The following is a 17235-nucleotide window of genomic DNA, read 5'->3' as shown; positions in this document are numbered from 1 at the left end:
GTTTGAGGATGGTTCCTTTAAATTTATGTTGACATTGCTTTCCAGTTTACTAGAAAGAGGAAACTTGTGCTCACAAGGAGACGGTGTTATGGGGGTGGAAAATATACATGATCCAATCAGTGAAGCTGGAGGTGGGAGAAACATCTGCTTCTTAAGTAATGACATATAAGTAATATTAGTCCCATTGGTTTAATTACATTGTAACCTTAAACAACAAACATCTGTTTTCCATGTTTTCTTCCCAAAGGCCCTGACATTTCCAACAGAACAAAACCTTCTTATGTTTTTCATGATAAAATAGTTTGAAGCAGTCAATAGGAGGAATGTTATTAGTATTAAAAAAAACCCCAACCCAAAAACAAGATCCACAGAAAAAAATATATCACAGTTGTTCTCATAGTTTTCTTGCCTCCTATATTCTACTTGATTGTATGCCACAAAATGCAGAGATGAAGGATGGGGGAAATAGAGTTTAAGATGTCAGTATTTTTTTCTCCTTTTCTCCTGTCCTCATGAATATTTGCAAAGAATATGTACCTGTGATCTATGAGACATACTTAACTTTCAGATCAATTCTGTTTCCAGTATAAAAATAACTGGTGAATCACTGTGCAAATCTCAAACATGTTTTTAAATTCTGTTGTGTTTTCCTTTCTCTCTTTGGTGCATCTACAAAAACAATCCATTTTTAGGTCTTATATACTTGGGGTATGATGTACTGTTGTGATAAAGAGTGAGGGGATCTGCATAAATCCATGTGCCATACAGGAGGTCTGAGTGAATCACAGAAAAAGGGAAAAAATCCTACAGGGCAAAGACTTTTTTTATAGTAAAATTCAATGTTCTGAAAAATTGTGTTTGCAAGTAGATACTTCTAGATATCAAGTGACAAGTCCCTAGAAATACCTAAAATAGGACAGCTAGGTAGGAAGGTAAGTGGGAAAGGCAAGCAGGGTGGATAGCCTTGCAAATATGGTTACGTGCTTGTCTTTCAGAGAAACTTACCTAAAATCAGGAACTCAATAATGTTCAGTGGAATTTATCTATGGTGTGGGAAATAATTTTTGAAGGAGGATTACAAATGCAGAAACATAGACAGAAATAACCATTTCAGGATGCTGTAAATTGCATTATATTCATGTATTTCAAGAAGGATACAGTATGCATTAAAGATGGAATTTAGATTTAGAGTGCATTTTAATAATTAATGAAAAAATCCTTAGACTTATATTGTACATTTAATAGATTATATGCATGGTACATACAAGAATAGCTGTGTCTATGAAATTTTATAAAGCTGTAGGTTGTGGAAATGCACAGTTAGAGATATGACCCAACACCCCAAACCCTGCTAATGCACCAACCACACACTTAAAAGACATTTCATTATTTTAAGTCTCATATTAGAATGTACTGATTGTTAAAGATAGTTGGAAAATAACTGCTTTTCACATTGTCAAAAAATATTTGCAAATACATCATATTCCACAAATACTCTGAATGTTTGAAATATTTTTATTTATATTTTAAACATAATAACCTTGTGGTTTGTTATAAAATGCAGCTGAATTTCATTTAAAAGGGGTAAAATCAAATTGGAATCTACAAAAAAAGAATAATTTCAGAATGAAATCTTTGTATGACATACTTTTTTGTTTTCCAGGAAGACTGTACTGTCCTGCATGCAAAAATGGGTAATTCCCAGCTACTTTCAGTCTACCTAGCAGTTATTTTCACATACCTACAATAGATGTTGCTTTTAAAATGCTCTTTCTACAGTATCACAACAGAATACCTTTACTTGCTGCTTCCATGACACATGTTAAGGATCATACCAGAGTAACTGACAAATCTTACCTCAGACCTTCAAGCCATTACCAGTGCCTGATCCATGTTTCAAGGACTTTGCTCTTAACTGCAGAGTCAGTTAATGGAATGTGCATTTCCCCATCTTAGCCAGTGTAGTCTGAACTGGCATTTTAGCTTGAGCAACTCTTAAAAGTAGATTTTAACCTAAGATTCTGAATTATGAACCAAAACTGCAGACATTGTGTTGTACAGGCTCTGCTGCAGGGAAATAACTTGAAACAGAAGACCAGAAGTGCAACAAAAAAATAAATCACTATAGTAAAATTTCTGAGTTCATTTATCAGTATCTTGTCTGCCACATTAGCAGTCTTAAACATAGGAGGATGAACTAGGATGAAGTTCTCCAGTCTTTCTTCTCAATGTAGTGCCTTTAAACTATGAGGGAAGGCCATATTTTTAAACTGTAACATAGTTTTTGTGATTTTTTTTTTTTAAATTTATAATTAATTTGAAAAGTGACCATCAAAATTAAATGCAGTAATCTCACAAGCTACATTGATTCCAATCAGTTGTCTTCATACTATGAATGCCAGTATTAAATTAGATGTCTTAGCAAAGCATCACTTTGGGAGTAATGATAACCCCAGGTGTGCTTATATACAGTCTCACATCTTGAAAAGACATCTGCATGCATTCTCTGGATAAGGTACACGATAATAGTTCCTGCATGCATCCTCTTGCATTTGGTTGTGTTAAAATGCAAGTTTGTCAAACAGCCATGGAAGTTTTCACTTTTTAACTGGGCCAATGAGATAAACATTGAAATTAAGTCATCTGACTCCACTGGAAAAACTCTAATTAATAAAGTTCCCCATTAATACAGCGGCTTGTGATCTGTCGGCATCCTCTGGTTTATATTGATTTTTCCATACATATTCCTCGCTGCTAAATGAAATGCCTAAAATCTAGAAATTTCACATGAACAACAAACTAGTCTGCTCAAAATGTCTACATAGTTTGTTTGATGACATTTAATTCCATAAAATTGGACCTGATTTGCAACACTCCTATTTTTGTGTTTCAGTTCCCATTTATTTTTTGTCTTGTAGTATCTGTTTCTATACTTTCTTTGGGCCTGATTCAAAGCTGTTGCTTTTAATACTGCACTATTTTCTTGGAGCTAGATATTGTTTCACAGTGTATGCTAAGGATATAAATAAGAAGTAAAAATTGCTGAATTGAGATATGTGTTATTTGTGGTTTAGATCCCATTACATAGGGCATATCTAAACTGCTAACGATGGCCAGGAAGCAGGCTAAAGCACTGGATCCTTGATCACCCATTCAGTTCCTTGGTTTACTTTGGATCATTCCAAAGCTAGAATTGGAGTGCTCCCAAAAAGCAGGATGAATCAAATCAGTGCATCAAATATAGCTTCCTCTACCTACGCAGTCTTTTAAAAAACTATCTCAGAATGTTTAGCACCCTCAAATGCACCCTCATACTACTCCCTCGGTCCTTTCTGTCACCTCAGTTTTGTGCTATAAAATCAACCTCTCTGGTAGGCTGCAATGAAGCCATTGCATTATTACAGACACTTTGAAATTTTAAAAGTGTACAATAATGATAACATATCAGGGAAATAGAATACCATATGGGGACCAGGAGAATGTGAGATCCAAAGACTAAATATCCTGGATGTGGGCAATCTCCCCCAAAAGAGGCTACCCTTAAATAGTGTGGATACAAATCAATCCACTCCACTTGGTGTGGGAGTTACTTAGGTATTTGAAATTGGTAGTGTTGAGAATGTGAGAAAACAATCACTTTCATCCATCCTAACTCTTGTGGATAGTGAATCTTTCCATCAAACTCAAAATGTGTGGAAGGGACATCCTCATCTTCATAGCTGCTATGCTGTGGGTCTTAAAATGCAAAGGTTATTAATAGAGGATACATGTCAATCAATCTGCTAAGACTGCGAGGAAATAATGAAAAAGATGGAAATAAACAGTAAGGTGGCATCAGCAGTGATTGGATCTACTGTGCGTGAATAACCTTTGAGGAGCAGGGCTGAGAAGGAGACAAGTTTGGGAGACTCAATGGTACATCTGTAAAACTCAGTTTCCTTGGATGTTAGCTTCTACTTGGTCTTCAGGTTTTCAGAATCTTTCAATTTGTGAGTTCTACCTTAAACAATAAAAAAAAAGCCAAAAGAATATAAGCTTTCCAGAAGACTACATGAGACATTTTAGTCTGGCAAATAATGCAATGCAACCTAGATTTTCCCTGTTTACACTCAAATAAAACCTATTTCCTTTCAAAATAAACTCACACACTCACACACAGTGATGGAATCCTTACTCTAAATCAAACATTTATAGAAAAACAGTAGCAGAAGAGGAAGCGAGAGGTCCTGTGCTTCACCCCTTTGTGCTGAGGCATGATCTATCCTGTTGCTCCTCAACCTTTATTTGTACAGTTGATATTTAAAAGTACTTAAAAGCTGCTATTTTTCTCAGTGAGAATTTTCTGTAGGGCCTCATAACTGGACCACAGAATTTGTCCATTGTTTTATCCTAGGATAATGTATGCATTTCCAAGCAGAGGACTTAACCGTCTTCGTTACAGAATGCCAGATATTCAGACAATAGGAGCTAAGCCTGTTGTCAATTGCATTTCCAATTGACATTCTGTGAGACATTCGAAGTCACTACATAGATCTTCAGTGCATGTGGGAGTCATGACATTAAAAATGACATAAAACTTATTATCCAGACAGAAAATAAACATTTTCTTCCCTTAAAGAATTTAAGATTGATGGATAATTACTTTGCTTGCCAAGGAGAGACTTCCATAATCAGTATAAATCATAAGGTCATTAAATTGGTAGGGCAATGAGAAATAAATCAGTGCCCTGAAGATGACTTGTAATTGCTTGTTGCAGGATACATGGCTGAATGATATTTTGTAAAGACCATACTGTGCATCTATCTAATTGGGTTGGATGTGTTAGAGAGTCTATAACCGAGCTAGCTGAATAAGTCAAAGACCACCCACATATGAACCAAATGACTTACGTGTCTGTGGGACACTCAGGAAAATCTGTACTTATTGCTCCATCTCAACACTATCAGGAAATTCCTAGGCTGCCTTTAAAAAGGATAGAAAAAGAAACAAAAGGTTGATGCAATTAATTTTGTGTAATGTTTCTAAAACCAATGATATGAAGACAAAAGTGACATGCAGTCATAGCGACAGTGATGCTATTTTGGAATGTTCTGCATGTACGTATTTCATAATTGGATTCAAATGACCAGAAAGTGACACTTCTCCCACAAGCAGACAGCTCTTTCTTGTAGCCAAATCTGATAAATAGTTTGGAATCAGAATCTCAAGAAATTAAGACTTGGCAGTTCGTGACCTTTTAGTACTGTGGGTTTATAAATAATATATTCATCAAAATCAACTTAATTAACATGTGCATTTGCAGAAAGCCAGTAAATAGCTATTCTAAAACAGAAGTAAATTGTGGTACAGGATTATCAGTGGGCTTCGTGTTCTAGAGAATTGCCTCGAGTCTGTTTCGCAACTTGGGCAAAATAAATGTGCATATCTAAAATCCATTTATTGTTTTCCCTGTGGATTCTGGACTTTTTTGTTCTTGGTTAACATCTATATCAGTCTGGATTAACTCCACTAAAATTAATTGGATAATTCCAGACTTACATTAGTGTCATTTTAACATGCCTGTTACTAGTGAAGTAAAAGGCAGGGATTTATTAAATCTTGTTCATTCAACATATTTAGTTTCAAGCAAATGTATTTTTTTAGTATGGATGACAGTGATACAGTAGTTATATGACATTAGGGCTTAATCATTGTCTAATTCCTGTTGTGCTGGGAGCTGTACAAATATAGAACAAGACATGTTCCTTACCTCTACATGTCTTAAGAATACAAAAGCAAATAATAGGCTTGGCAAAGTGATGCGTTGTGCAAACAAATGAAAAAAAAGTAAAATTAACATAGTTTTGTAGTTATGTATTGTAGCTGGGTTTTTAGGTTTTGTCTGTCTGTTGTTTTTCACCTGGGAGAAGACAAAATGGAAAGAGGAGACAGTAGGTATAGCCAGATTAGTTACCTCAAAAAAAGCTGGAAAGGCATAAAAAGTGCAGACTACATATTTGCTCAGTAAATTACTAAGAAGAGTAAAGCAAGTCTGAAATGATTATTTAATCTAAATCCCTCAGTTTTATTGTTTGTTAACTGAGAATAGGCGCACACACACAAGTTGTTCTGTTGCCACATCTCAGTAGAGAGAAAGGATAAAGAAGTCTTTGAAGCCTTGTCCAGATAATGATCTTGAGTAGCCTTCTTGGACTTGAAGCCTTTCAAAGAAGTTTATATCCTCCCAGAACTGGGGAACATATTCTTTTTTCAGCACCACCAGTGGACATTTTCATTTCCACCAGCCCTGTGTGAATACAGAAGGGGAAGACCATAGAGCACTGAATTGCCACAGATTGGCAGTTGTGCTTAATCTTCATGATTGTGTCATCTATGCTTCACATGTTAGATAAAGAGGAGCTGGTCCTCCTGTTAAGCATCTGAACATGGATGCTTATGTGTAAAGGGTTTGGAAGATTAGGTAACATTTTTGAGTCTCCATGGCCAAATGTCTGGGAACAAATCAGACAGACATTTAGGTGGGGAAGTAGACTAAAAGACCTTTTTTACCTGTTTTCTACAGTTCTGTGATAGCCCCATGCCATTCCTTTTCACTTTCCCTACACATCCACAATGACCTGGTAAAAGAATTGCAAACATGACAGATGCAATTTCAATATTACCTGGAGAGGCAGATGGAAAGAGGGAAGCCAAAACCATTTCTTATTTTATTTTGGGAATTAAAGTTGAGGATAAGAGGTGTTTTCCCTTGGCCAGGGAGGCAGAGGGAAAGGAGGGATAATGCCAGCTGCTCTGTTACTCATGAAAGCAAGATCTCACTAATTTGATGTTCTTCTCCACCTACATACAGAGAATAATCATCTCCTAAAAATATTTATACGTCCGTACTGATTTCAAATAGAACACATGCTTCCAAAAATGTAATAAAGAGATTTATGTTCCAATAATGAAGGTTATAAAATATTTAAATACTTCCTCCGCTTCTTTCAAGAGGAAATGCCAAACAGCAAAGAGGAAGGAGATTCCAACTTCTCTTGTTTTTAGTGTGAGGTTCTTATTCCCCTTTGCTTTATCACTCTCTTCGCCCAGAATAAAAACCTATTACTATTTTGTGATGCATATCCTGATCCAAACTTCATACATATGCACTGCCATATGTTTCACACATCGTATGCTTTCCTTAGTTTAATTTCAGGTTCAACATCAACACTCTTTACCCATCATGCTTATATACACATACTTTGTTCATTTCACACATCTTCCTATGTTTGCAGAGTTGAATAGAGAAAGAAGTTGAACTGACTATATATCTTATGGGGAAGAAGAGACTTCAGCCCATATCTAGGCCCTTCTATATCATCCGTCCTCACTGATTGCTTGAAAAGGATAACATAAGATAGTCACTGACTACATGAATCCAATCTAAACTCCCTTGCTTGTACAGGAGTAGAATTTCAGTGAAATTAAGAAAAACAACTTTATGTAAAGCATCAAGAGGAGAAATTGTAAGCAGTTTTGGGTATCTCTAGGCAGCATTACAAAATGGAATTTTAGATTCCTTGTCACCTAGTGGAATCCCTTGCTTAGTTTAACACCCAGGTTATCCTGGGGATAGGTAGTTGCCTGAGTGGGGATGCTCAGAGGCACAACCTAGAGCAAAGATGTAGCTTGCTGCCTGCAGGCTGCAGGAAGGGCCTTGCTGCAGCTCAGAATGCTCAAGACAAGAGACCTAGTCATACGTTTTAGACTCCAAAGAGTGTATCAGGGTTTTCCAGACAATGAAGTCCCAGCAATATAAAAGAAATCCTGCTTCTAATGAGTGAATGGTAAAGAAAATAGAACAGAAAGGAAAGGCTTAAGGCAGTTGTTCCCAGCTTTATATCTCCTAAGAAACTGCTAGGGAACTTCCTATGGAGGACTTTTCATATTTGAATCATTCTTCTAGGATATTGCAATGGAGAGGTGAAATGACTGCTACACAGGGCACACAGCAGATGTTCTCCTGGAATTTTAAGTGGTTTTCCTGTAACTTTGTTGACGTCTGGGATTCTTTTTATTTTGGGGGGGACTTAGGAGGAATACTGTGATTTACCTGCCAGGCAGCTGAGAAAGAAACTCTAAAGAATATTTTTTTCCCCACTGGAAATGAAATGATATAGCAGCCCTTTTCCTAAATTCTGCTTGGTTTTAAGACCATAATTGTATCATTAAAGTATCCTAATACACTTGAAACAGGTGTTGTAAAATAACATTTCTTATTATGTTTAAATTTTACAGTCTGCACTTGGAGTGTATAAGAGAATCAGCGCTTGGAATTGTGAATCTCAACATTTCCAGATTTTAATAGCATTAGGCATTCCACCAATAGCTTTAGGGTCTTACATGGGAATACTATATGCATTTCCAGACAATGATCCTTTTGATTTGTTTTCTACTTAGCATTTTAGTTATGGCTATGGATAGGAAGTATTTATGTTGTGGATGCTTACAAACAGATACCAAAATTAAGAGTTCTTTTATGTTTTAGAAGAAGAATATGTTTGCTTGGTTTATTGACCTGTATGGTAATCTTTTGGATGTCAAGCTGAGATATCTAGTGCTGTTTCATGTTATTCATGGACAAACTGACTTTTGGACCTATTTAGATATCAAAAAACAAATTTGCAATTTTTTTTGAGAGCCTTATAGTTATTAATGTAGTAATTTTACATTACTCATAATGCAGTCAGTGTTCCTATGTATGGGGTGGCTAACCAAAAATTTACTTGGGTAGTAATTCTGTTCTGCTAATACCTGAGAAAAAGCAGATGGGTTTTACAAATTACAAATGTTATGGTTCTTAGTCTGAACAGCATACACAATCTGGATGTTTTCATTTATAACTCTACTGTCCCTGTTCAAATATACTTCATTTTCCACTGTGTTTTGCAGTGAAAATGAGACATCCTATAAAATAACTAATAGTGATTTGAGTGCTCACCTGGGAATTGGAACACCTGAATTCATCTCCCTTCTCCAAATCATGTTATGTACAAACAGTGTTTGGGGAAGGTGACAGGAATTGTGTTGGCTAAGGGTACAGCTGCCTTAGAAGGATCCTGTTCCTAAATCACTGACTTGAGCTGCTCACGGCAACAAACCCCAGGGTACGGGTGTGAGCTATTGCTTTAGAATTCTGCACTATTCCAGTTCATCACCACCTCTAACCTTTGTCGGTGGAGGCCCCTCGCTTGACCTCTACCCTTTCATAACCCTAAATATCAGAGGAAACAACCATTCATTTGATATTTATACAGATAAGAATACAGCTTTATTCTCATTTGACATTTATATACAGTTACATTATGGTTTTTCAGATAAATGTCAAATGAAAGGTTTCCAAATCTGACATTTTTTAATAGTATGCCTGAAAATGTTGCAGTCAAATGAAGGACTGTGATTCATGTGGCACTTAGAATGGTCTACCTGTCTTCTGCACACAACCTGAAGACTAATTCCAGCTAAGAGATCAGTATGGTAGCACCTAACCTAAAAGGAGAACAGGAGCGTTCTCTGTGGAATTAAAGTTGAAGCAAAAAACTTCATTTTCAGGTAATAGACACTCTGACTCTTAGTACCAAAGAAAGAGGTGAATAACCATTTTAACTCCATCAGACTCCAATACTGTCTAACCAGTTTCATCTAGATATTTGACACACAGAGGGTTTAATGTTTAATACCAGGTTTACTTATTTGTAGATACTTGACTTTATACGTGATTTTGCTTTAGCAGAGTGATGCCACAAGGTACTGAAATCACAATACCTGTGCAGATTACACTCACAGAATACAGGAATTGCACTATACAGTTGAACCACAATACAAGTGTGATTTTCGTTACTGGTCTTTATAATATGCCCACTGTCAAGATGTGGCATCCCCAGCTGCCAGGAAGGTATAAATGGTTTCAAACTAGCTCAAACCTATTACTTTCTTCAAAGTTCATTCTGTTGTTTTTTCAGCTTTTAAACTCTGTGTTGGATTGAGCCACATATAAACTCCTCCCATGTTAGTCTGGCTAACTCAGGAAGACACTCACGCTCTTTTGATTAACTCAGGCAGAAATATTTACACAACCAGTTCATCCACTCAACTGATCTAAGGCCACCCTCTAGTCCCATTTGTAAGTAATGAGCTAAATTCAATTTCCTTTGTTAACAGCTATGGTCAGTCACTCCCTCCATTCTTCTCTGAGCTTCATGAGCATATTCACCTTCACCCATATCCTGTGAGTCTTCTCTCACTGTAGAGGTTTATTGATCGGTCACAAACTCATAGAGTAGTCCAGTTTTTTCTAAGAACTGATAGGATGGCCATTACATCAGGAAAAAGATAATGGCAAATTCAAAACCAGAGTGACTCTTAATATAAGCAAGTCAACCACCATCTGTCAGGGATTTTTAACTCTCTGCCTAATAGATTAAATTAAATTTTCTCTTCCAAAAATATGCGAAGTTCACTTTTGATCAGAGAGAGAGTTATTCCTGAGTTGGCCCAGCAAAGAAAGATGCTATTCCACTGAGATTGCTTCAAAAGAAGACCTTGTCAGAGGCACATGGGATTTCTGGCAGCATTTCTTCAATGCTGTTGAACTCTATTGTTGATACTATATTCTGTGTATAAGACCTTGAAAGGATGTGAGTAAATACTGACAAGTTTGCAGATTTATCAATAACTTTGCAATCTATTTTACAGTGATGTGAATCCTTTTAAAAAAAGTTTTGAACTTGAGATTTATTGCCTTACAGGATTTTCTTTTGCCCTTTTACAGGAGAAAGGGACCTAACCCACATCGGTTCGTATATGTACATTTATTTGGTACACACAGAATTTATTGCCTAACAATTAATAGATCTAAGAATGCTCTATTATATAGACACAGTTACTGCTGCTGTCACTAAAAGTTACTGGCCAACAAGCTGACTTATTGATTTGCATTAATCTCTAATAAGTGAGCATTAATAATATTAACCATATATTAACAGTTTATATTTTATGTATACTCTGCAGTGAATTATGCTCAAGAAAATCCAAAGGCTATAGTACATTTCAGTCTTAGGGTTTAAGAGGCACCTTTACACTCTCATGCAAACTACCAAGACCTGAGGCCCAGGCCCACAGCAGTAATTGCCAGCTTACCAGAAAGAAAGCGGTGTGAGAGCAAACAGCCTCTTTTTCTGCTTTGGCTCTGTTCTGCTGGCAGTCTTAGGGAGGGACTGGAGTAATATGTTCCTACTGTAGGGCCTATCAGCAAATGCCATTAACACCGCCTTGGAGCAAAGAGTTATGAAAGAGAACAAAGGAGCAAGCCATCAGGAATGCTCCTGGTACAGACTATGAATGCATAGTCTGTATAAACTTCAAATAAATAGCGTGTGCACGTATGTGAGAGAGAGAGAGGCAAAAGGACTTGTGAGAGTGCAGATGAAGATATATTTTTAGTTTTCAAGTAAGTTTAGGTGTACCAAAGGTGGTATCTACAGTCAGTCCTTAGAACTGCAACAAAATCTTAAAAAATAAAATAAATGAGAATGTTGTTTCTTCATTACCAATTAGCTCAAAGACCTCTATGAAACTATATAGAATATCCTCAACTAAAATTTGTTGTGGACAGTAGTTTAACATGGACTATAGCAGGCAGGAAAAGAGATTCTCCACTTCAGCTGCACCTCTTTTTTCCACCTCTATTCTTATGAGTAACCGTGTTGTTTGTAATAATGCAAAGAAATTTTGCTTATTTGAGACAAGGGAGCTTCTTTTCTGCAATTTCATTTATAAACTTTAGTCCAAAGATGCAATTGATATTGTGAGCTCTAGACCTATCTTTTCAACAGCAATGTGTATTTCCTTGTGAGGTATTCTTATACTGAATCTCTGCTTTTTTTTTTCTGTATTTCTATGAAATCAAATATACAGAGTTATTTCAGCTGTTCATGGGGCATTTTATTCAATTATACATACCACCCTTATCCTGGCAGCATGCCCAGAAGTATCTCAGTGTGGTTCAGACAATGATCGTTAAATGTCATTAATGGAACAAGACAGTGAAGAAAGTCCAGAGTGAACTAGTTTTTGTTTTCACCTAGTTCTACATGCTTTTGTCTCCTGCAATTCTCCCCTAGAAGAAAAAGGGCTGCTCACCGCTGCCTCCTATATCCCTTCTGTTGTTATCTACCATACTCATTAAATGGCCATAAGCCAAAATCTCAATCCTTTATGCTCTGTATACAAATAACTGTATACAGTTGAGGCTGGCTTGGCCCAGTTTTCATTTGAAGCATGTGCTGGTCTCTAGAGTTATATGCCCATTCAGCCCTCCTGGAAGAGGAAACTGAAATCAGAATTAGACTGTTAGCTTTTGAAATAAGAATATACTTTGAAAATAAATTCTTATGAATTATAAAAAGGTACTTCTTTTGCTTTAAATCATAAGTTTGAGGGTGAATCACATAACATCTTGAGATAGGCAAAACTATTACTGACATTTATATTTTGTTCATGAAAAGGAGTTTCACCCATCAAGAATTTTTAATTATATTTGCTGATCATTACAGCATTGCAGATGTGAGCAAGAATAATGCTTAAAGGTGGAAAGAAAATCTGTATAATGAGGACCCTTTTCATTATTTTGATGTATGTGCAGATGAATGATAGCAAGGTAGAAGGGAGAGAACTAGAAAAATGCTGGGATGTAGAATTATGAAACTGAGTAACTCCATATTTACCAACTGCTCTCTCTTGGATATTTTTTCTTGGATGGTGAGGGAAGCAAACAAATCTTAATCCCATTCTTTCATGTTATTTACTCCATAATATATGAAAACATGTCTTACCATCATAGACTAATGACCAGGAGATAAATCTGTCAATACAAAACATTCCCAGCGAGGCCCCTGATCAGTATGGCACTGCAAAGAACGAAACAAAACCAGCTATGTTAAAATATAATTTTTGACTTTTTTAGATGGACAGTTCTGAACTAGAGAGAAGGGTTTGTCTGAGGTTTGTCAGACATGGGAAGTCTATGGAAAAGACGCGAATTGAACTTGGATCCAGATCAGAGTTAACCATTAGACTGTTGTTCTTTTAATTCCCAGAGCATTCATAGAACATCCCTAAGGTCATGATTGTAAAATTGAAACCTGACTAAAAATATTAGGCCTGATTTTAACAAACATGACTTTAACTGTACTAGATGAAACATACTTGTTATTGAACAAGGAATTTAATTATTTGTCCTTAAATACAGGGACTTTTAATGCCTGTTTACTTATTTTGTTTCATTCTGTTCTCACAGAAAAAAAAATCCCCCAAATTTCCTCCCAGGTTTGGATTTTCAGTATCATTTTACCACTGTTGGCTAAAAGAACTGTCACAGAGAAATGGATCTAATCAAACTTTATGAAAATAATTTGAATTTTATTAAGAATAAGAAATATAACCATTCTTTTTGTCATATGATTAAATAAACACCAGAGTTGGAAACACTTATTTGGCGCTAATCAACATGGTATCTGGTTTGGTATTCTTCCTTTAAGATAGCAAATATTCCCATGGAAGATGCTGCACTTTGATGACTTTACATTGCACTTCTCAGCTGTTCAGCTGGATAGCCCTGGTCAACTCTTCAGGAATTGAGTCATTTTTTTGATTTCTGAACACCATAAAGGTAATTAAGCTCCCCCCCCCCCCCCAATTGCAATGAAAATTTAATTCACCAAAATGTCTAAGTTAGATGCCAGATATGAAATTGACAACCTTCACATTTGATTTAGATAGATTCAGATTGAACATGCCCTTGCTTTACTGAGTAGTTTAACATCAGTGCAATTAAGAGGAATAATGCATTAGATCTCTGTCTTTGTTGTATCTTTTTATCCTTATGTCCTTTTAAAAAATGTATTTCTAAACTGACATTACAAAATAACATATAAAGTAACCTGGAACAGAAAAAAAATTGCTTAGTCTATCAGCAGAAAAAGAGGAAAAAAACACAGAAAAAAACCAATAAGGGATATTAAAGATTGAGTTCTACTCTACTGAACTGTTCAAAGATACTCCACAGACCTTTAAAACCCCATTTTATGACATATGCCATCAACTAAAGCATCTTTTTGAATTTTACTCATTACCTATCCCTATACAAAGAAACATCTTAACATAGATTGGAACAAATTAGTCTGCTTCTTCAAAAACGTGTACTTTGCATGAGTTTAAAAGAGAACATAAAAAAAACCCAACCAAAACATCCCTTTTAAACATCAGATGGACCAGTTAGTTAGAAAATAACGACCATTGCCACACTTGGAATTTTGTTATTCCATGCCTGGGCCAGGTTTACCTTCTCACCATGAAAACAAAATTCATATCTGCTTAAGTTTTTTTAGTAATTTATAATCCCAAGCCCTGAAATTAGAAACAGGTGCTAGTTAAATGAAAAGGCAAGGTAAAAACACCTACACAATATGTTTTCCATAAGATGGGCGAAGTGTGAGAAAGAGGAGAAAAAGATTGTTTCAAGTCATAGAGTCGGAGAATCAAGGAACCCAAATTAAAAAAAATATCATGAAGATAAGATAGGATCATTAACATTATTTCACCCTTACATGTTAGGATCTGAAAGAAGTTGCATGGCCAGCAACTCATCATCAGCCAGAATGTTAGGGGAAATGATACTGTCAAAGCAGAGAAAACAACTAAGAGAGCATTTGATAGCTGTTTTGCTTTTCAATGGATCCTTTACATTCATAGAGCTTGAAGGTCACAGTCTGTCAAATGGCTTCAAAACTACATGAATAATTTTGTGAAACCCCAAAGTATGAACTAGATGTTTCATCTTTACTTTCTCTCAAGGTCTTCTATTCAGATGATAGAACTCAGGACTTTAAATTTAGGGATATAAGAGAAGTCACGACATAAAACTAAATAAAGGAAGACAGATTTTAAAACATTTGAAAAGTATAAGGTTATGACTTTTTAATTGTAGTGATGTAAATCTTGAGGAAATGTGAGCATTAAAGTCATAGTTCTCTTTGACGTCATAAAAATCAGAATCAAGTAATTTGCTGAGACTCCCAAGCTCTTAAAGCTGCCTTATTTTACAAGGAAAAGTATTATTAATTTACCACATGGAAATTGCATTTAATGGAAATGGAGATTGACTCCTAGTTGCCTCTGTTGCAAGTGAACACCAGAAATTAAAACAAAACTCTTTTTGCATACTGTAATCTAAATACTGCACTTCTGTATTACTTTTATTACCATTTATAAAAATAAAACCAGAAGGAAGATGACTATATTGATTTTTTTCATGCTATTTTTAAATAGTATTATGCTATTAATAAAAGTGAGCATTTCTGATTTGTGTCCAAGAATGTTAAAAAACATGTTGTTTGAAATAAATGCTGAAACAATTAAAATGATATCACCAAAGAAACTCTTAGTTCCATGAAATTAATCTAAACTTAAAAGAATATTCTATTCTCCTCTATGTATGAACAGGTTTGAGTGCTCAGGAACTTTATAGTGAAACAAATCTTTAATACAATACTAACATTTTTGAAATTATAGTGTTGACTTTAATTTTTAGCAACCTAAGGAAAACTTTGGTTTCATTAGGCATGTTGAAGAGACAAGGAACATGTTTTGCTTCAGAAATTTTCTAACATTTCTTTTTTCTATTTCTAGTAGAAATACAGAATTGTCAAATATTCTTGTAGAAAATTACCAGAATGTCTAATTTTGGAACAAACCAAATTACATTTTTTTCTTGACCTTAAAAAAATTTTTTTTTTTTTTTTACAGTCTCTTATTAAGCTCTTGACTTTCACAACATGGTCCAAAACCTACATATTCAGGTGTAGTCAAGTGCCTACATCTTTCCTTGGCCAGAGACTGGGAGGGTTTACACATTTATTTAACAATATTATTATTGTTATAATAGTGGTGTCCTGGTTTAGCCAGGACAGGGTTAAGTTTCCCCAGCAGTGGGGGGGAAGCTCTAGCCGGGTTATTCATATATCATGCTGACATCACATCCTGGCTCAAGTGCGGGAAGAATCGGTGATCGCGTGGGTTGACGCAGCTGGTTCTCTCACTGCTGTATCGGTATATACTTTGCTCTGTTCATTGTTATCACTGTTATTCTTATTGTTATTGTTTGTTGTGTTGCTGTTGCTCTGTTGTATTAAACCTTTTCCTTATCTCAGTCTCGGGGCTTTGTATTTCACGCCCTTTGTGGGGGAGGGGCAGTGGCCACGTGGTCTCAGACCCCGGCAGGGGCTAAACCACTACAAGTGGTCAGGACATTCTCCTGACGGTGGGAGTCTTGGATTTTTTTCCTTGATTTCATACTGTCTTCAATGACTCTATAACACAAAATGCATATACAAACTTAGGAATACAAGGTAGAGTCAAAGTTTAATTACTTTCAGATTTGCTGTGAGCCACAGCACAATGGGCATCTCATGATCTTTTATCCTTATGAGTTTAAGCACTTCCAGGAGCTGATGTCAGTACGTAAGCAGTGGTTTTAGACTTGGGCATCAAAATTCTCATTTATGTCCTAGACAGGTACGCTGTTTACCCAGTTTTGCTCTAAATACCTAGATCATATGTGTAAAGGTCAAATTTAACAGGGCTGGAAGACAGAAATTGATTCCAGGGGCAGGGTCAGGAAGCATCAGGGTAGGGCAGACTGTGTACCAAGCTCTTTCCTGATGAAAGAAGAAACTATTGTATTCAAGCCAAAACATATGGTGGGAGGAAGAGGAGGAGCTGCTTGCCAAGCCAAATATAAAGAGGCACTGCTCCTGAATTTAAGGAGCAACAGTGGATGGGAGAAGAGCTAAAATGAGTTTTTCTCTGACGATTTAAGAAATATTTATGATAGATCTTTCTCAGAGAGAAGGGGATTATTGGAAGATCACACTGCTGCTCAGTGTTTCTTAAGAATAATTACTTTCTTCCCTATTCTGCCCACATGCTTGATATTATGTCAGCATAAAAGAAGGCATAGCTCATGTTTCAAGTAAGTAATTTTTCATTAACAGAGTCATAAATCTTGTGACAAGCAGCAGTGGTCTTCAAGCTGCCCAAACCAGAGTTTCTATCACTTATTCAAGATTCTTAATTATCTACAGTAGGTTCTGAAAACAATACCATAACATATGACTGAATTTGAAGATAAGAGATCA

This window comes from Strix uralensis, chromosome 15 (genome assembly GCF_047716275.1).
Source record: "Strix uralensis isolate ZFMK-TIS-50842 chromosome 15, bStrUra1, whole genome shotgun sequence".
In the NCBI taxonomy this organism is placed as follows: domain Eukaryota; kingdom Metazoa; phylum Chordata; class Aves; order Strigiformes; family Strigidae; genus Strix; species Strix uralensis.
Note: the sequence above shows the minus strand (reverse complement) of the source record.